This window comes from Ornithodoros turicata, chromosome 9 (assembly GCF_037126465.1).
Source record: "Ornithodoros turicata isolate Travis chromosome 9, ASM3712646v1, whole genome shotgun sequence".
Classification (NCBI taxonomy): Eukaryota; Metazoa; Arthropoda; class Arachnida; order Ixodida; family Argasidae; genus Ornithodoros; species Ornithodoros turicata.
This window is the reverse complement of record NC_088209.1, coordinates 34237729-34258842: the sequence shown is the minus strand read 5'-3', so window position 1 is coordinate 34258842 and position 21114 is coordinate 34237729. Positions and strand designations below refer to the sequence as shown.

The 21114-nt window shown below is 46.8% G+C and overlaps 2 protein-coding genes across 2 annotated transcripts in view; one reads left to right on the top strand and one right to left on the bottom strand.

Annotated features, from left to right (window-relative positions):
• The window catches only part of LOC135368711 (T-cell activation inhibitor, mitochondrial-like), a 284743-nt gene that overhangs the window by 33938 nt on the left and 229691 nt on the right, over window positions 1-21114 (bottom strand). The gene's annotated exons all lie outside the window — the stretch shown is intronic.
• LOC135368713 (tachykinin-like peptides receptor 99D) overlaps window positions 632-21114 on the top strand; it is a 244829-nt gene continuing 224346 nt past the window's right edge. Inside the window, exon 1 of the mRNA XM_064602170.1 lies at window positions 632-799. The gene's annotated coding sequence lies outside the window, so the exon portion shown is untranslated. The remainder of the gene's footprint in view (window positions 800-21114) is intronic.

Below are 21114 nucleotides of genomic sequence, written 5' to 3'. Positions count from 1 at the left end.
ACCGCGCGAACTAAGTGGTTGCTTTGATATCTCCGAGGGCGTGTCATCCTCATTCCTCACTCATCAAATAACATCAACCCACATACTCTGGGGTAGTGTCCCGCAGCCTAAGCAGTGACCCGATGTCGTCATCATTCATAATTTAATTTGTTGTCGTTCTTGTTGTTTTTACAACTCTACAAAAAATAAATAAATGAAAAATAAAGGAAACTACCAGATTTGGATCCGAGCAGCTTCGACCCCCAAGACAATAATTAGAGTCTTCCTTTCGCACACACGCTCCAAGTGTTCTGGGGCAGCTGACTGCCCCGGCGCGGCGGACGTCTCAATTTTTTTTATTCTTCTCCTCTAAGACGCCAGAAGTCACAGAGGAAGTGCGAGTCGAACTCCCACGGCTCAAACTTCCAAGTTTGGGGCAACCCCCTTCTCCCACCACCTGATGAAGCAAAGCAGCAGGCTGACGTCATGATCGACGCAACAGACTTAACGGCCAATGAGAATGGAACGTGGCGCGCCGGTCGTGGCGAAGCGCACTTCCCGGCGTCCGGGACTCCGAGGTCCAAATCTCGCGTGCTGTGCCCGACCGTGCGGGGCTCTCTCTCGCTGCCTCGACTTCTTCTGCCGCCAAGTTTGAAGTTCATTGCGTGGATCCTGCAAGTGGTGTGAAATTGTGCCTCGTTGGAACTTCGATAACAGACGTCTTGGAACGATAAGTCCGTCTTCGTCAACTTTTTTTTTATTCCAGTGGAGTAGATGGTCGCAGTGGAGGCGAATTAAAGTTTCATCACTCGCAAGACAGGTGGGTGATTGACTTATAACACTGATGAGAAACTTCGCGTGTTTGTGATTTTCGTTCTTGGCACGCGTAACTGACCAATTCTTAAACCCAAAACGATAGGTTATACCAATAATGCTTCGTGTTTCAGCTACTATAGACTTGAAACTACGATGATGATGGAGATGTGAGCCCGCTCACCGCGGGACAAGCTACTCCATATCTCGTATAGTAGAGAAAAGAAAGGGGAAATAAAAATACAAACGTCTAAAAAGACGAGAGCTCTGCTAACGAAGGTGATGAGTGAGCTCTGTGCACCCTGACGATGAATCGCAGGCCATTCGCCCAGCACTTTCACGACGTCAAAGGATGGGCTATTAAGACGGTCCAAGCTGCAAACGGGCAGTGCGAAACCGCGCACATTCGAGAAGAATATGTTACGGGGACATTTTCTGCATGGAACGTAGTAAAGCTGAGTCTAATCCTTAATATGTACGCAGTTCCTGTTAATTCGTCATTTTCACCACTTCGAGGCCCGAGCTCTTCAATTAATTCGATACGAGTCGCTTAAAAAATATAAACGTACCGTCGCTCTGCGACTTACCCTATAAGTCGCTTCTTGTTTTTAAAGTTTTCTTCACGAATGGAAATCGAGTCGGCGATAAAATTCAGGCTTCTCTGAAATAAAATATGCGCACATATTAAACGGAACAGATATAATTTTGACTGGAGGAGCCGTCCAATTCGTGTTATCGGTAATTGTATAGAGCGAACGGTCTGAACCTGCAGAGGGCGATGGACGCTGAAGTAAAAAAAAAAGCAAAAAGTAAAAAAAAAAAAAGTCAGTGCGCATTTCTCTCAAGAGAATTGTCGTATTACGCAGATACTAACTTCCATAAGTCGCTAACGTTTTCCCTTCTGCATAGTATACACGGTGAGTTTGCTATTCAACGCGCATTGAACCCAGCCTCATCGTGATAAATGTATTACAGCTTTATTTCCTACTTTCTCGTACCACAAATACAATATCATAGAAAATACTCGGTGTTGGAAAGCTTTCATTCATATAAGCAATTTAGCGCAGATGCAACCAGTGATATGCATCAGACAACAACGTCAATAAATGAATTAATAGTGATGATGATATGGGATGCTTCGGACACTGCACCCGCAGTGTTCGAAGGACACTACCCCACTTCAAAGAGGTTAATATGGGAGAATGAATCAAAGGGGGGGGGGGGAGGGCACAAGAGAGATGACAGGTCGGAGTTCTCTGATGAGGCCGGTAGCTTGGAGGGAAGCAAAAGAGGCGGCGAAGAGCGACACAGTATAAAGTTCACTAGGCATGTGCGAATTTATCGAATACAGAATTTTATACTCGAATTTCGATGTTTCTACCAAGCCGAATATATTAGAACAGCCTCGAAGGGGCAGCACGTAAGGCTGAAAACGGCACAACACGGCGCATAAAACAAAGTGAGCGCTACACCATATTCTAAACCGTATGAATATATCGCGTATACGTGCTGTACACGTGTTTCATATCCGTACATGTGTTGTAATGTGTATCCGGTACGATTATACAACTATCCGCTGTATTTCCTTTCCTTCTTTTCCGTGTTTTTCTTCTTCCTTTTTTCTTTTTTTGCAATAGCAAGCGGCTTTTTGCCTGGCTAACCTTTTCTTTTTTTTTCTTATTAAACATATACCCTCCTCCTCGTTGTATTCGCCCCGTATTCGCTTCGGTCTTAAAATAATTACTCTCACATGCCTAAAGTTCACGGACCCTTTCGTGTTCTTCTTTTTGGTCAATGTGTTCCATGATACATCTCAAATTACCATTTAGCACACGTTGGAAACAGCGTTTATCATTCCACGACTCTATAAGAATGAAACACACTTTCCCACAACTTATATATTTCGTACATATTGAAAAAAGAATAGCAGTCAGGGACTAGGACAGGAACCACACGAACGAACTGCTGAATCGACCAGCAGTTCGTTCATGTGGTTCCTGTCCTTGTATCTGGCTTCTAATCCTTTATCAATATGTACTGTTACCAACAGCCCCGCCTTTCGACGCTCGTTCTTATATTTCGGTTGGTCAAAATGTCAATGTTGTGGCAACTTTGCGAATGGGCCGTCGCATAAATATTCCATTACGAACATAACGTACAGCGTTGGCGGGTCCGTGAGATGTACCGAAAGGCATCAAAGAACAAAAGCAATAGCGAGTATGGTATACCAGCGGCGCAGGGAGAAGAATATTTCGGGAGGTGTTCTATGGGGACTCTACATGGAAGAGGAGGATTTCTCCCTCGTTTCCTTCTCCCAAATGCACTATACCAAAGGTACCATTTCGGTGGGTGGGGCTTGAAATCCCCCAAAACCCCTCCTGGCTACGCCAATGAGGAATACACGTTGCGCGGTTACAAGCTCCACAATATCGCATTCGTAAGAAGACCGTCATCTTATGAATACCCCCCCCCCCCCACACACACATAAAGATACGATGATGAGATGGGGGCTTATGAATCCCAGTCACCAGCTTTGGCGCACCGTTTATGGAACTTCTCATGACAAGTTGAGCTATCGTAGCGACGAGTAAATGTTAAATACTTGTTCTAACGTTAACTAGGACCCTTATGGTTGTTCATTGGGCACAAATAAAATTATTATTAATAATATTATTAACTTTGGGTATTGTGAACCAACTCAGTCTGAATTTCTGTGCTGGTTTTCTTGAGCTCCGCTTGCACAAAAGAAATTATTGTGACTTTTGTATTTGACAGCTATGGGGTAAACCATCTAAAGGAAATTGATCTGCAAGCATTCGGTCACATCACGCAGCCTCCCTGAATGAATACATTGACGACAATCGCAGAGAGTAGCGTATTTATAGCGCTGCAATTGTATGCGTCGACGCAAGTCACAAGTGCAGCGATGCGAGTAAACAGAGGAGACTTGAAGGAGTTGTGAGCAGCATATCATATACTATGGTCTCAGGCTACCGTTGCGCACTTATATTTATGATGCTGGTGATTCGAATGTTTGTGATCTGGCATCACTGTTCAGGAAATACCGTAACACAAATCAATATAAAAGCGGTGAGCATGAGAATATGAACGATATGAGCCACCAAACTGCCCACTTTTTTTTAATCATATTTCACAAATCGATGTCACACCTACCGGTTGTAAACTGTCGGAGTGAATCTTAATAAGCTGCTGATTTCGAGATAAATGATGATGATGGCTAGTAAATACACTGTGTGCCGACAGTTGTTTACTGATAACTTTACTAATATGACGACAACTCCATTGTGATACAACAGCAACTACATGAAGTCACAATGAATAAAAAACAAAGCCACTGTAATACAATATAATGTTATCAAGATCACCTGCAAAATTAAGGCTTGCAATAGACCTCTACCTGTTTGTAAACAAATGACGTCATAATGTTCGACTGCGCCACGAGTTTGGTGGAGTTGAACTACGTTCAAAGCTAGTGGCGAACAAGGTCGCGTCCGAAAGCCACAGTCCTGAGAGGATTACGATGGTCTCTGAAAGGGACGCGACCTTCGGTCCTACTTTTCTTTCAGCGAACAATTGCACATTCGTGGAACCCAGCTCACCCCTTCCGATCTGTTTTGGTTTCGGTCTGTCTACCAACGTCATGATGACGTTTCTCGGGTAGAGGTTTATTAGGAACCATCCAAGAATCCAAGGAAGTTTACAACATTGGTAAAGAGTGTAGCACCGATATACCATACTAATACTGCTAATAATAACCGATTCGATTCGGTTTATTGGAGACTAAGTGCAGAACCAATTCTGGCCCGCCTAAGCCTAAAAGGCTCGTGGGCTGGCGGGGTGAACCTCGATATTCCAGGTTGCGAAATCCCCGATGTGGAAACGCCCGTTCTCGATTTTACGAACAATCTTCCCAAGAACAGCATCGCAAGCGGTACTGCACCGACGACATTTTTATCGGCCGCGCACTCAAAGACACGGCCCACCCCAGGGGGGCGGACCGCGTTATCAAGGGTTCATTCTCCAATACATGAAGGACCGGCTCCCTTTTGCCTCCCTCCACAGCTTACGCGGAGTTAAAGGGAGACCAGAGGAAAATCAAGAAGAATGCTCGATTGCTTCGTAACATGGTATGCCGTTTTCTAAAAACTCGGTATCACTATTTGACCACCCAAATTCACGGGTTTTCCATGCCTGTCCAAGAAGTTTTAGCGAACGAAAGCCACATTTTAGCGACCGTTAAGCTTAGCAGGGCAGACACGGCGGAACACCACGCCAGCTAGTTTATTACTAGGTTAGTTCAAGTTCGGCGTTTGCATTTTGATGTCCAGGTTAGTCCAAGTTCGCAGTTGGCAGTTTCTCGCTGTGCATTTTATAGTCAAATAACGTTTATTTCCAGTAGTTTATTTCGCAGCGGGGATTCCGATAACTTTATTTCGAGGTACACCCGACTGGGGCCGAAAGACAAATGGCGAACGATAACAGTCAGAACATGAAACGAAAATACTGAGATATTAATTATACAGCAGCGATGTTACCAAGAGAAGAGGACAAAAGAAAACCATAGAACGTCGAAGTGGATGAGGCAATTAAACATAGAAGGACACACACAACAACACAAGACACACAACGCCGAGTTGCATACTCCAACTGAATGATGGCAGAAGAAAAGGCATCCACTTGATCCACTCATCCTCATCTATATGAACGTTGCACGAGAAAGATGCCGCCCGGGAGTGACTGGCAACAATGTGTAGAGGGTGAGTGCGCGTGTCCTCTAGCGTGGGCTTGGCACGTTGAGGAGAGGGGAGCCTTTTCTTCGACTGTCGTCCTTCAATTCAAGCAAACCATAGGCTATGCAGTCAAACTGAGATAACACAAGAGTACAAGGGTGTGCAGGCACTGTACCTCGGCCAGTCTTGGAGTATATGATCCACGTCCTCAACTACATCACACAGACCGCAGTTGGGGGACGAAACCTTGCCGAGCTTAAACAAAAGTCGGCCACTGTATATGGCACGTTGAGGCGAAGCCTGTAGATGAGCGACGTGCTGGGTGATGGGACGTGGTGTATAGATTTGTGTAGTTTCCCTTTCTTTTCTGAATAACGCGTCCTGGAGTAGCCAGTCCCGAGTGGCTCGGGACTGACATCTCAATTTTTTTTCTTTTACAAATCAAGCAATCAATCAATTAAACTCAGATAAACCGCTAATATAGTAACAGTAATACATAAACCGTCCTTGCTGATCGAGGAGGAAGTGACTCAATGATAACGTTATCTTGTACACGTGAATTAACAGTGAGCTTGAGTATATCGTACGCTATCACGTTTGCGTACGTATTGGGTTAGGATAGCGTCGGTGGTTCTGCGCACGCCCATGACATAAAGGGAGCTTTGTGCATTGCGCAGAAACGTCACGCTATCCCTTACGTACGCAAAGGCGCCAGCGTACGATGCACTAAAACTAAGTCGCCCTGACTGTCAAATCGGCTCGTTTTAGGAAAAAGTTACTTACTGCTTAAAACTTACCTTTAATTACTTAAAAGTTAATTACTTTTGAGACTCCCACCGGCGTTTGTCACGAACGTCATGAATATTCATCGTATGTTTGTTTTACTACCAGCCTCATGCCCATAGATGCCGTCACGAATCGCTAACGGTGTCGACATAGCGCAATCTGTAACCGAATATGTAAACATGATTTGGCTTTATCAGTGGAACTTCCTTGCTTATGCAAAGCGCTTATCCGTGTGACGCGTAAGGGTATATGTCCGGTCGTACCAAGCAGACTGATATGGTAATTTGTCTTTATCATGCAAACTATGGTACCTGTGGAACTTCTAATTGACACGCGCTGTCTGAGAGGCCGGAGACCGTTGCGACACCATCTGTGAGAGCACAGATTGCCGTTTCAGAGATAGAGTTTCCACTTTTGATGCCATTGATGCAGAAAAATACAGTCTAGGTTTCAGTGTGAACTTAAGACCTCATCCCATCGTCCTTCATGTAGTTGTGAATTTAAGGCGATTTGGTGGGGGACCTACGACATTTGAAGTCATTGAGCCCGTAGGCGCTAGTTTTTTCCGTTTATGTACTGCATGCACAGGATTTAAGACACAAGTGAAATTTGGCATCGCTTTTTTTTTTCTTTTTTCTCGTAGCCTTTGAAACGTCACCCTTGCGACAAACCTCGAATGGAGATATACAATGGCTCCAGTCATTGCGAATTCTTTTTAGCTAATTCTTTTCTTATCGCTCCCCAAATCGTTTTTGCTTTCTTTGCAATTTTCTACCGCTGCCATATGGCGGGCGTCAGATTTCGTTGTCCGAGGTTAAAATCGTGAGGCTGGACATGAGACATGCTTCACCCTGTGAGGACGCACGTACACATTCGACGTTGCCGTGTAGTGCGAACACTCCAGTGTGGAGTCGGATTCTTCATGGGACTTGTCTCTCTTGCCGGTCCTCTACGGCAGCGTTCATCGCATCACGTTTTTCTTCTAGCTCCGAGCAGCCTCCTTGCGGACAAAAGTAGACCCCACACCGTTGCGCAAACTTTGTCTTTCATCGTGGTAGCACCTGTCGAGAAGATGTGATGTGATGTGAATAAAGAAAAAAAAAAAAATGGGGATGTGAGTTTCGACGAAGTCAAACTGGCTGCCCCAGTACACTTAAGAGATGAAATGAGACATGTTCAAACCACAAGCGCTGCAAACCTGCCAGATCAGTGATTCGGGTTCAGCGAAGCTGCTGAAGGAGCTGCGTTGTTCCATTTGGAGATTTGGCATTTTAAAGCCAGAGAAAATGGGATTGTACTAGGCGGTGGGTGTGATAATGGTGTGAGCAGATTGCCGTTGTGCATTCACTATTGTGGGCAGCGCCATGTCCGCTCAAGCTATGACAGGTTGAAGGACTTGACACATCTTAGAGGTCTTCCAATGTAGCCTCGTTTCACGACAGTATAAGGTCGCTATATTCTGGTTTGTTCTCGTGCGTCTCTCTGAAAACGTACCTCAGAGGTGCACAATATCACTCAGGCTACAGTTCTTCCAGTCGGCTAGGGATCCTTAGAGTGCGCCGTCATACATGCAGCTACAATATGAACTACATGAGAGAACTGATGTTCTGAGGCTGGAACAACACAGAAAGGACAAATACATGCAAAGCCTCAAACTGCCTAAGAAATTAACGAGGAAAGGTGGAAGTCACTGAAAAGGTTAGCCAGCTGTAGGACTCGAACTCACATCTTCTGGATTGCTGGCCCAGGGCTCCACCAGTTGCGCTAAACTAACAGACCCCCACAGCGACTTCCAAGGGTGCGTCAGGTCAAGGTCAAGGGTTCGAGTCCTACAGCTGGCTAACCTTTTCAGTGACTTCCATCTTTCCTCGTTAATTTCTTAGGCAATTTGAGGCTTTGTATGTATTTGTCCTTTCTATGTTGTTCCAGCCTCAGAACATCAGTTCTCTCATGTTCAACATTTGCCGCTTGCGTCGATCCCGTCGTATGATTGTGTGTATGGGTGAGAAAAATGTAAGAGTGAAAGGGGTGATGGGTGAGAGAGTGGTTGGTTTGTCCCTTCAGTTGACGCACCCATTGGAAGTCGCTGTGGAGGTGTGTTAGCTTAGCTCAATTGGTAGATCCCTGGACCGGCAATCCAGAAGATGTGGGTTCGAGTCCTACAGCTGGCTAACCTTTTCAGTGACTTCCACCTTTCCTCATGAACTACATGTCGCACTTCATCACGTTAACCCGTTCATCTGCTTGTATTCGTCGTGTGTAGGCGTCTCGGGGTAGCCAGTCCGACTTTGTCGCGACTCACATCCTCATTTCTTTTCTTTATCATATCACCATCATCATCAAACGCAGCTGTCCCTTTGAAAGTGTTCAGTGATCCCGGGCTGACGGGAATGTTTACCATTCGCGACATCCACGGAGGCGACTTTGTGTAGTAGCGATTTTGCGTGACCGCTGACTCGGTTCACAATCTGTGGAGTGCTGCTTGAAGGTTGCTTGGGAGACCTGTCATAGGCAGATCTAATCGACGATTTAGCGTAATATGTCGTATTATGGGGCGTTCTTTTTCTAATAACCGTGGGCTAATAAGAACAGGTTGCAGCTGACGCGAGCTGCAGTTGCGCTAGACAGTTTCTACGAGTGCGGGAATCCACTGCAGGGAGATTTCTGCACCACGAGATGTCTTCTCAGCATGCAATCTTCTGGGGCAGCGTGCCAGCCAATTGTCATGATATTGGGATACGCGGAAGCTGCATCCAGTGGAGTCAGCTTTTTCTTTGAATCAGCGCTTTCTTACGTTTCATGACGTGGCCGTAACGAAATGCAGCAGCAAGCGACGCTGCCGAAATATGCCGGCTAGGTAGGTCTCGTCCCCCACCTGTCGACGTGCGCTTAATTTTCAGACTGTCATTTAATCAGGCGCGATGGACATAGTAACCGCGCGAGCAAAATATACAATTTAACAGGCACGATAGTGCAACAAAATCGACATAGTGCTCAAAAGACGGTCACAGAAACTTCGCCACACCCTGCCATATCCGTCATCATTAATCTGTCAGGCAGCGTCCCTTTCTCACGTTTCCTTCTCTATCCTAAAATACTGTCACAGCAAGATGACAAGGCGCTACACAAGGCAGAAACTGGAAATCATGACTGTATGGTGTCTTTACCCGTCAGCTTACATATTATGCGTCTTGTCAGCCGAAGTTAAGGGAATATGGCTGGAAAACTTCAAGAACTTTCAGTCCTCCACGTCACTATACAACTATTTTGTCTCCTGTGTTGTTATGTGCGCAAATAGAAATTCGCGTCCTTCCGTTGGTCACGCAATAAATACACTGAAACCTGCATATCGCTGCATGAATAACAGATAAGTTATGTATGACCGAGATCCATTTCATACGGGACCTTTAAGCGAATGAATGCGTCATTCATGACTGCTCTAAATGCCGTGACCATCGCCGTGTCTTGGAATAGCCGCTTGCCCTGTGCTAACAACGGTTAGACTTATAGGCAATATAGAGCTATATCCTTGGTTAAGTGGACCACCTTATAGCCAAACTGGCGACCTCCGGGAGCGTCGCTGTCGTTAATCTTCACCAATAAACCTTTTAATTGCGAAAGATAGAAGTTCGGTCCAGTGACAACGTCTGTTCCATTTGGAGCGCGATGTCGTTGCCGTTTTCATAAAAAACGATCGAGCCAGACATCACGCGAGGAAATGGCCCTGGAAAAACGGGAAGTTTGGAGGCCATGACCTACAAATAGCCACAAAACTGCCGTTTTTTTTTGTTTTTTTTCTGGGCCATTTTCTCGCGTTATAGTGGCTCGATTCTTTTTCCGAAAATGGCAACGGCATCAGCGCACCAAAGCGGACATACGTTGTCATTGGGCCGAACTTCTATCTAACGCTCCGAAAAAAGACATTTCCCCGTTGTTTTTTTAAGACAAATCTTATTACAGCGCGGATGCCCTGTATATCAATCAATGCATCATTTTGCTGCGTGGTAACCTACAGCTACGACTAGAGTCAGACGACCAAGTGAGACTACGGGGAGCGAGGGAAAAAGAGAGAGAGAGAGAGAGAGAGAGAGAGAGAGAGAGAGTAGAAAAAATGAGCGCTGGTCGCTCCGGTACAGCCACCTCTGCTCAAGAACACTTGGCGGATGTTATATCAAAACGCTAATCACTCTCTCGGGACATTGCGAGCTTCGAGTCTCGTGAGTTTGCCGCAGCGTCTAATGCGTTGGTATACTTTTTTGAATAATGCAGGGTGTGTGATAATGAGGAGTGCGGATAAGCATAGTTCGCATTTGCACACGTAACGCGGCGCTTACTTACCAGACGGTACATGCGGTGGCGCATGAGGCCTCATTCATCCGAGCTGAACTTACACAGAGATCGTGCAAAGTAAACTCTGCGCAACGAAATCAATTTAGCGACCCGAACTTGGGCAGCACGCATTACAATAGGATGTCAACATGGTGTTCTGCAGAGAGTTGTGTAGTGGGCTACCGGTGCAGAAACCGAAATAACGAAAACGACGATTCATAGATGGGTCTTCGGTTGGATTTAACCGCACATACCCTGTATGAAGATGACTTGGGAGAAGAAAGTTACAGCACTACACTCTAAGAAGAAAAGAGCGGGAAAGAGTAAATGGAGTGTAACTATGACTTTTACACTCTTTCTATACTATTTTCTACCCATGTTTACTCTGACCACCCCGCCTTACTCTTCTGATACTCTCTTCACCCTGCTCTGACGACTCTAACGTTGCCATACCACGCTGAACACGCAGGTTCTCGTCCGTCAACTACCTGTACTCTAAAATCGCGGCTTGTTAGTGTTAGCCAAAGTGTGTGCGTGTTAGTGAGCCATCCTTTGGTGCAAGCCTCAACGTCTGTACGCCCATCCATATAACCCCTCTCAGTGTGTATACGCCCAGGGCAACGTCAGGCACAGGGCCCGAACGTTAAAGAGATACTCTTCACCAATAAACAAAAAGCAGTAACAAAGTAACGTAAGTGAAGGACAGTAACATAATTTTCCCCCATATCCACGCAGAGCAATTTTTACTCCCTTGCAGGGTTAAGTTATACACTCCTAGGCGACAGTGTAACACGCTTTCGAAAAAAGGAGTGCACGTTACGCTAAAACAGAGTGATCTCAGTGACAAAGATTTTACGCTGCATAAGAGTTGGGCAGTGGTTTATCCAGAATCCCGAGCACGGAGGGGTGTTGAAAAAAATTGGGGGGGGGGGGGTCATTAAGCTCATTAACGTCATTACAGCTTAACATACCGTTACCGATATGCTGTGTCTAAAGTTGAAATCGCAAAGGCACCCCCTGTAGGGGGTACAGTGGTGGAAAAGTTAGCGGGTGTCACTCAACATTTTGGGGGGTGTTGGGGTGTGTGTGTGGGGGGGGGGGCGGGGATGTCTGGATAAATCGTGGAGTTGGGTATACTCTATTCTTAGAGTGCATGTAGCTGACGTTTCGAAAGAAGTTCCTCAAAGGCGATCCTGTCTTCGTGACCCACAAGTCGCACTATGTCGGCTTCTTCGCAACAGCAGATATAAGGGATGACCATTTGCAAGTGTGCACTTCTTTGATATAAAAATTGAATGCGCTAAGCATTTCAACCTAAAGTGAAAATATTGAAGAAAAAAAGAAAAAGAAGAAGAAGGATCAAAAACACACACCCAAGTAAAAGTCCCACTTGCAATCTTGAAGGGGTTGTGAAGCTTCGATTCATTACATTGATTACATCATGCACAACAACAACAACAAAAACAACAACAATAAACGAAGGAGAAGTGATGACGAAATGGGGTGTTTCGCCGTGGTAGCCACAGGACCCTACCCCACTTCACAGCGGTTAATACGAGAGGATGAATTATGATGAACGCGAAGCGACGACAGGCCGGAGTTCTGTTTAGACTTCTTCGAGGTGTCCAGTGGCCTGCATGAAAGGACGCACGCAATGTACTGGACGCCAAAGTATTGAGGAAACAAAATTTTACTTACTTTTCTACGTGTCTTGGTCGGTCAGACTGAGACCTTCGAACCCACGCCCGCGTCAGCAGATGACGCCAGGGGACGACCATTCCCATTGGTGCTCGTAAGCACTGATGCCTCTCGCGTTTCTGCACATGCGGAGACGTCTGTGCAGTGAACTCGGAATGCTGATTCACATCGATGCAAATAGTAATCGTTTGTAGTTGTCTGGCATAACTCAAGGCGAAGTACCACCACAGACCACAGTGCTCCGAGCACTGGAAAAGACGTGTCCTGATAGTTTTTTGTTTTTTTTAGCGCCAGCGGACGGCAAACAAGGAACCATTTGCCTGGACCCCCCATGCCGCGTCAGCCTGCCTTCGGCTTTCTTTGGACGACGCCGTGTCCACATACTTAACTAATCCTCTGAGCTTGGGAATCCCTGGTGCTTTGCTCCTTGTTCTTGCCGTTTGGCTAACATCCAACTAGAGGAGCAAATAATCACAGACAGAACCAATGGCAAATTACGCGTCTGTTTACGTCCGTGCTGCAAATTGGTCCCGTTGCGAATCACTGTTTGTCCTTCGACTAGGAACTACAAAATACGTCCTATGAATAGCACTCTGCTTCAGACAGACTGGAGGACCAGCGGTGCAGCTACATTCAAAGTACTTTCTTTTCCGGGTTGGTCCTTCGCTACATTTTCTAAGCCAATCAGATTGCTCTAATTTGAACCTTATATGGTCTGTACCATGGAAGGGCGGCGATGCTACTTTCGCTTTGATGCAGCTGAGTATTGCTAGCAGATAAGACATTCAACCTGGCTGCAATTCTTGGCCCATGTCACGTGCAACACCGTCGATGTCTTCTGATGTTCTCGGAGTTCCTGTTGTCTACCGGTTTGCTCCAGACGGTGTAGAGTCATACTGTGTATCTCTATGACCATTGGTGCTTCTTTGATCTGTGTTTTTCATCTTCCTTTTGAGCCGCGCAGCGCAGCCAGTCGAGGACAGCTCAACTGTTGTGCTTGCACATAACTTTAACTTCATTCTCATATCTCACATCTAATGTTTAGTGTGTACTGGGGTAGTGTACTGCTCTCCAGCGGTCAATCACCCCATGTCAAAGTCAGGATTTATTTGTTGTTGTTGTTGTTACGTATATGAAGGGATGAGGCCCAGTTACGTTTTTCATTGTACATTTATGTTGATAAAAATAAAATGTTATTCTTAAAAATAATGTGAGGAAGAAACAGAGGTTGAAGCTCGTGAGCGCTTGCCATCGCAGAGCTACTGACGTACAGTCATTTGACTGAACTTTAACCTCAGTCTCATACCGACTTGGCCCTGACTACACCTAACGCAACCAGCATTACAATAGTATTAAATATTACTGCGTTAGCTCTATGGAACCAATCACCGTGCAGGTCCGTCAGTTTGTGCCACGTTACACGACACGACAATGCTATGCGCCGAAACTCTGTAACCACTGCAGTAACAACGTAAAAGAAAAAGTACGAACTTTAAACTTTATGCGGGATTCAATGAAATTTAATGGCATTTCGACAATCGTTTCACAAAAAATTACCACGAACGACGAGCCACGTAGCTACCGCGTTTAAATGTGTTTTGGCACAATGCACAAAGACGAAGTCAATAATTTCATAATTTTTCCTTGCTGGCATAGCTCTTCCGAATTTTTTTAAAATTCCAGGTTAGCACCGCGAAGCAACTGTGGCCATGAGCGGCGTACAGACGTGGACAGATATAGAGAAGACAGCTGGAATGAGTGGGGGACAGGGGGTTAAGTTTGCGTCCTGGGCAGACTTCAGGGGGAACTGTGGCGACATTCGTCTGAAAAATCTTCGGAACACACTGGGCGAGCCTCAGACAGCACAGGATTCGAACCCACCACCTTCCATTCTTCAGCAGGACCTTGGCTACCACCAACGAGCGGTGGTGGTGGTGGTGGTGGTGATGGTGAAAGGGCTTGCCGTTGTCGGCCTCACGTATGTGGGCAACGTCACGACTGACGCCCTGGGGAAATGTGCGTCCTGGGCCGACTTCTAGGGGAACTGTGCCGACATATGTCTGAAAGCGTCTGAGGAAAACCCAGGAAAAACCCCAGACAGCACAGCCGGCACCGGGATTCGAACCCGGGTACCTCCCAGTCCAACGAGCGGGAGATCAACACCTCAAGCGCGCAACTGACCCATAAGAATAAACGACGAAGCGTGCATGTACTATGGCTTACAGAGCTGCCATATATTGCGCAGTCCCGCGCAACAGAAGCAGAGCACAATGGGTCTCTCCTGTTTCCGGTGGACGCCGTTAGGACATCCCCTGCAGGGAGTGGTTCCGACAGCGTCTCCGATCATCCGGAAATAGTCCTTCCACCTGCTCATTTCCACACCACGTATAATGAGGGCCATGCGTTCGACGCGTCGTATTGTTTGGTTACGAAGGCGGTTGACGTGAGTTATGCGGAAATATATTCATGTCTGTAATCTACAAGAAGAGCAGGAAAAAGGAGGACCGCAGTACTCTCAATCAAGGGTAGTGATTTTAAACGTAAAACCGCGTGGTAGTAGTAGTGGTGGTGGTGTGGTGGTGATAATGTTGTGAAGCTCACGGTTGTGAGCGTGGATGGCATAAAAAAAGAAACGCAACCAATAACAAAAGATAGAGCAAACAATGCCTGAAAAGCTTTGTGAAATAACGCTTTACATATCTCTCTTTTCTTTGGGGGGGGGGGGGGGAGATTGCTAATAAGGACTCCTTTTATTACGAAGAACATATAAATCACGATAATGATATGAGCACGCTAGCTTATTTCCGTTGAATCCTTGTAGAAGGGGGATGATAATGACGATAGACATCCCCGTTTTTTTCTTTATCACATCACAACACATCACAATGACGATCGAGTACTCAGAAAGAAAGCAAGGCCAGGGGTGTAGTGGGAAAATCTGAAGGTTATGATACGTATATCGAACAAGCCGATCGATTGCAGAAAGATGACAACAGAGCGCGGCGCTGTCTAACTTTGGTCGACTAACAGTATTTGACCGAGATCATTAACACTGAATTCTGCTTCATTAAATGGATTTATTGTCACTGAAACATTCATGGCGTCAGCAACTAACGTTTGTAAAAAAAAAAAAAATGAGTGTTGACTTCAAGTTTTAGCAACCCTTGAACACGGTTTAGAGTTAACCAGCGTTGGTGAAATCAGGTCGCGAAATGCCACACACTGAAGGGCTCTTTTGGAATCAGAGCAACCTGCGTCGAGATTCGTGGCCTGATGCGTGCTGCAGAAACGGCAGGGTTTGTACAGCTCGGTCCATGTTGACAAGTTAGATGAGACATCCCTACAACTGGAAAGGAGGGCGGCGGATGACATACCATTGGAGGATCAGTTCGACGCTAGTGGCGATGGAATATGGTGTGAGCTGCTCCAGTACACACGTCGGCTATACTCCTCAGCTTTCCTGTTCTTTGTGTTGCGACCAGAGGCAGAAATGAGCGGTGATGCCCTGATGCCCTGCGGTGGTGCGAGGTACTGCTTGCGACACGGTTGTCCGAAATCGTTACCCCATGGCTTATCCAATCCCGAACCTCGAAGTGCTGCAAGGTCATTTATTTCGAGTAAGAAACACGTGCAGCATAAGGGCTAGCTTTAAATACAATATTGAAACAACATTTTTGAGAACTGAAGGGCTGAAAAACTACTGATAGGCGATTTCAGACAATCGAGTCGCGAGCAGTATACCTGAGGGACGCCAGCGTGGACGGTTGCGTTTCGCCGCTTGCGTGGTTTGACGAGCTTGGTGCGCGGGTGTGACGTGTATAATTAACAAAGGCACCGAAAGTTAGCTAAGGCATTCGCTGCTTCTCTTTCCAAAAAAGCATGCTTACCACAATTTACAGTAAACATTCCGTTCTTTTTCTCTCAACATCACGACGCAACGTTTCCAGATGGCCTCGAGGCGTAAGCCGAGAAGCCGCCTGTCGGAGATATTTCTGGAGCTACACCTGATTTGTATACCTTTGCCGACTGTATATATTACATTACGGAATAAAGTGGCCATAAAATAGGTGGCATCGCTACTTACGCTACATCGCTAAACCAAGTCCCGCCTAAACCGTTGTGTCTGTTTATGCATTGCGGACCATGTTTATGCTCCACGTTTATGTACCTTGCGGTCTTTATGGGCGTTCGATAGGCACAGTTAAGCTCATCCACAGACCTGGCGTAGCTTTTCTCTTTTACGTGATCTCTTTAGTTATACATGCAATGTTCTATAAAAGCTGTGTGCAAAGTTGCATAAAAGAGGACGGGGCGCGTCCTGACTTGTTCGAGCTCATTTCGTAGTTGTTTACTCACTATCTAATATTTTACGTTGTTATTACTCGTAATTGATTAACTACCGTTCCGTCAGTAAGCTATAGAAAACTTGGTGTGGCTACGTTCTGCGTCAGTTCTAGAACTCTTCATTTCAGGCCTGTTTCCTTTTGCGATGTCAGTATGGGAATATATAATATTTTTCGCAAGATATAGCGATCGATATTGTAAAGATGTGTCTTATTTTATCTACGCGCTCCAGAGTGGTCTACGCTGCGTGTGCATACTCTAAACCCCATGTTAGCGCAGCGAAGCAACTGCGGCTATAAGCGGAGTACACACGTGGACAGATGAAGAGAAGACAGCAGGAAGGAGTGGGGGACAGGGAGGATAGTCTGCGTCCTGGGCCGACTTCAAGGGGAACTGTGCCGACATTCGCTGGAAAGTCTGCGGGAAAACCCAGGGAAACCCTCAGACAGCACAGCCGATGGTAGGATTCGAACCCACACCACCACCCAGTCTTCAGCATGACCTTCAGCACGACAACGAGCGGACGTATGGCCATTGATTATCAAACTACGGCCTGTAGTAAAGCTCGTTGCTAAATCTCCGCTTCTAAGTTTGGCATCATGCTAAAGGCTGCGAGGGACGGAGAAGATGGGATCACTAAGGCAGCAACGCGACAAATGCGCAGAGCGAAAACGCGTTTGGGAACTTTTCTAAAGGAACATTGCTGATACCCTTTTACGTGGGTTGATTGCGGCTGAACGTTGCCTGCACATCACTGTTTAGGCATAGGTTGCATGGGTCTTAGCGACACAATGCCTCAAGCAGCACAATGTACTGAAAGTCGAGTGCAATAGGGGTGGACGGTATGTGTCTTATCAATGTTCTTTACCTTCACGAGTGCGTTCAAGGCCTTCCACCTACCCGTCCACCCCTATTGCACTCGACTTTCAGTACATTGTGCTGCCTGGGGCTGTGCATAACCTGCACTGTACCAGTTACCATTGAGCGCACCCTAATGACCCGCCAACGACACAGGAGGCGACGACACGCCCTTATACGTCAACTAAAATGCAGTCAGTCAAGATTCTTGGAACTTGCAGCAATCCCGCACACAAATGAAAAACGGAACCCGAGAAAGGGACAGAGGAGGAACGACACGACCCATTCTCGAACACAGCAACCCTTTAATGGGCAAACCTTTAATGGGCAAACCAGCAACCCTTTAATTTAACCCATTAAAGGGCTGCTCTGTTCGAGAACGTGTCGCGTCGTCTCTCCTCTGTCCCTTTCTCGGGTTCCGTTTTTCACTTCCAGCTGGCTGCACCCTTGCCCTTATGCCGCACACCAACGCTGCAATGGGCACTTATGGCTTTTCTATAGTAGGCACAGATCTACTGGACGGACTCTAGGCCTAATTTGCCAAGCCGCATTCGCGTGAGTGTCATGTAAACTCACCAAGTCATACCAACCCACATGAACTGCATGTGATAGGGTCCTGCTGCTGGTCTTAGCAGCTGGCATCATCATTCATCACTTGAGTGTTCTTGTTGTTGTCGATTGCCGTGGCGGTGGAAGTACTGCTGAAAGAATTCGCCGTTGTCGGCCTCACAGAGTTGGGCAACGTCACGCTCTGGGGGACATACTGTTGCTGACGTACGTCTGACACCGTCTGAGGAAAAACTAGGAAAAACCTCAGACAGCACAGCCGGCACCAAGATTCGTACCCGGGTACTTCCCAGTCTCGACGTGACATCGCGAGCCAGCTAACAACTCGGTCATGCGAGCTGGTGTTGGTGCTTGCCGAGACTGGGTGGAGACGCAGGTTCGAATCCCATCGCCGGCTGTGCTGTCTGGGGGGTTTTCCCTGTGTTTTCTGAAGACTGTCCAGACGAATGTCGGCACAGTTCCCTTTGAAGTCGACCCAGGACGCATACTAACCTCCCTGTCCCCCACTCCTTTCTACTGTCCTCTCTCCATCTGTCCACGTCTGTACGCCGCTCATAGCCATAGTTGCTTCGCGGCGCTAATACGGAATTTAAAAAAAATTACAGGAACGCTTCGGCATATACTCGGCTGCCGAAGAGTTGACGGTACGACTGATCACGCTTGATGGTACGATTGGCATGGGCAAATTCGATGTTGATGAAGAAAGATACTAGGGATACTAGGGAGATGGACAAATTCCAGTTCAAACAGCATCGGTTTGGTTTCCCTGCCCAGCTGGCGTAATGAGTTTTCCTCGCCGCGGGTGATAAAGCACTCTATTACCCTTCCGTCCAAAAGGCAGTATTATCCAATAGGTAAACGGAGCGGCCCAATGCTGATAGAGTGAGTGTCGGGTTGCTAGCCCTGATCAGGCAACGGAGACGGACGACGGCAAGGATATAACCTCATTCATACACCCAGAGTAATACCGCCAAGTCATATCGAAGCCTGCCGTCTTCTATCATACGGGGGGCACGGAGATAATATATTGGGGCGTTTCGTCCAACATATCTCTTCTGTGCGCAAGTCAGGAAGGGATCGGGAAGCAGACGTACGCCTGGAAAAAAGCTCTCTTCTTTGCGCCTATCCCATTATGGAAAAGTGGAGCTTGGGAAGGTGAACGAATGATTGTGCTTTGCAGCGTCTTCGTGTAGCTAACAATGCTCTGGATACGGGCTATACTTTAAGACAGTGATAGAGCAAAGGCGACTGTAGTCTGCATTCGGTCTAAGGGATGTTTAATCCTCGAAAAGCATTTCACAACAGAATTGAGAGTACCGCGGCTACCATTGAATTGAATCGAAAAAAATAAATACCTATTAGAAATTTCAAACGCACATGGAACACTGCACCGTCATACTCCGTGGTTATGTTTAGTTAACCGCAACTATGTTTAACCGTGCTACGGGGCCTACGCTAAAGGCTGATCAAAGACAGATCGACCTGCGTTACACTGTTTCTATCGAGAAGGACATCGCTTCTGATGTATACGCCTACCAGTGCCTCGTTATCACTTTGAAACAATGATAGCGTGAAAGGCGGTAACAGCGAAGCGGTGAATTTTAGTTCGGAAAATATTCTATGTAATGTATTGGAATGTATGTAATGCATTGGTATGTATTTCTTCAGTGATTATTGTTGCTTTCTGGATGCCTGAAGTAACTTTTCTTATCGGAGTCTATGGAATGATGAATGAGAAATGCACCAAACAAGGAAAGCCGAGCAATAGTGCCACAAAGCTTCATGCCCGGTCTATACGTTGTCCCTTGTGTGAAAAGACGAAGAAGAAGACCATGTAAGACATGGAATACCTGTCGATAACGTCTTGCACACTTCACATGCGGGCTTTGATGCCTTTCTGTTTGTTGAGAACATTTAAATACTCTGCTGCACTCTCATGGCGAATTCGGGTGGTGATTTCATGGCAACACGGCCTAGCGCTCGGAAACTATTAGGTCGGCGCCCACGCTGTATCGCGTGACCGTTGCCACTCGAACATGAGTGCCAGGAATCTAGCGGTTTTATACGCTTGGATCATGCTAGGGGCATCGCTGTCGCTCGTCTTCGGGTTCCGTCGTCCGCTAACCCACGTGAACTTCGATGTGCGGGCCAATGAGGGCCCTCTCCACCTTCGCGATGCGGATGTGACGAAACCGCATATATATTCGAGGCCGGGCGCAAAAAGTGCTAGCTGGCAAACTTCTGGCACTCGGAAGGCGCCACGCGAACATGCGAATGCAACAACTGGCAAAACTTGACCAGAACAAGCGGGATCTGGCAAAAAAAAAAAAAAAAAAAGCTTCTACGAACTCCAACCAGGATTCCCCATAAGAAGCGAGAAGATCATGACCGACTCCATTCATCGCTGTACTTGAACGCAGTTTGCAACAACGCTACAGTAGCGTGAATAGAGGAACCGTTGTTCCGTGACAGGGTGAATGATTGCTTGAACCGCTGCCAGCTTGAACCGCCCTAGTGGGCTCGCCTCCAGCCTGACACCCTGACTGTCACTCGCTCGACGCATTTAAATGAAACAAGGCAAGACGGCAATGATGCGGCTAGGGGTTTAGTTCGCTGACAGCTGGCAGGTCATTATCGGAAGGCGGCACTGGGAAGGGCTTTCACTCCAGTCTTCGTATGGGTGAAACCTTTCGATGTACGGCACGTCACAAAGAAAACGAGTGGAAGGGTGCCATTTCTTGTGCAAGAAGGTAGTTTCCATTGTTAGCAGTTGCCATTTATCGACATTGTGCTCGAGAGCTTGATTTATTCCGGAATATACGGCAGTTTCCTAGAGAGGGGCTATCTTGACTGACGTCACCTGGTCGCCATTACAGCAGTGTGGGGGCGTCACGCCCGCGCCCACTGATATGCGCCGCAACCAATACGACAGTTTCCTCGACAGGGGCTATCTTGCCTGACGTCACCTGGTCGCCATTACAGCAGCGTG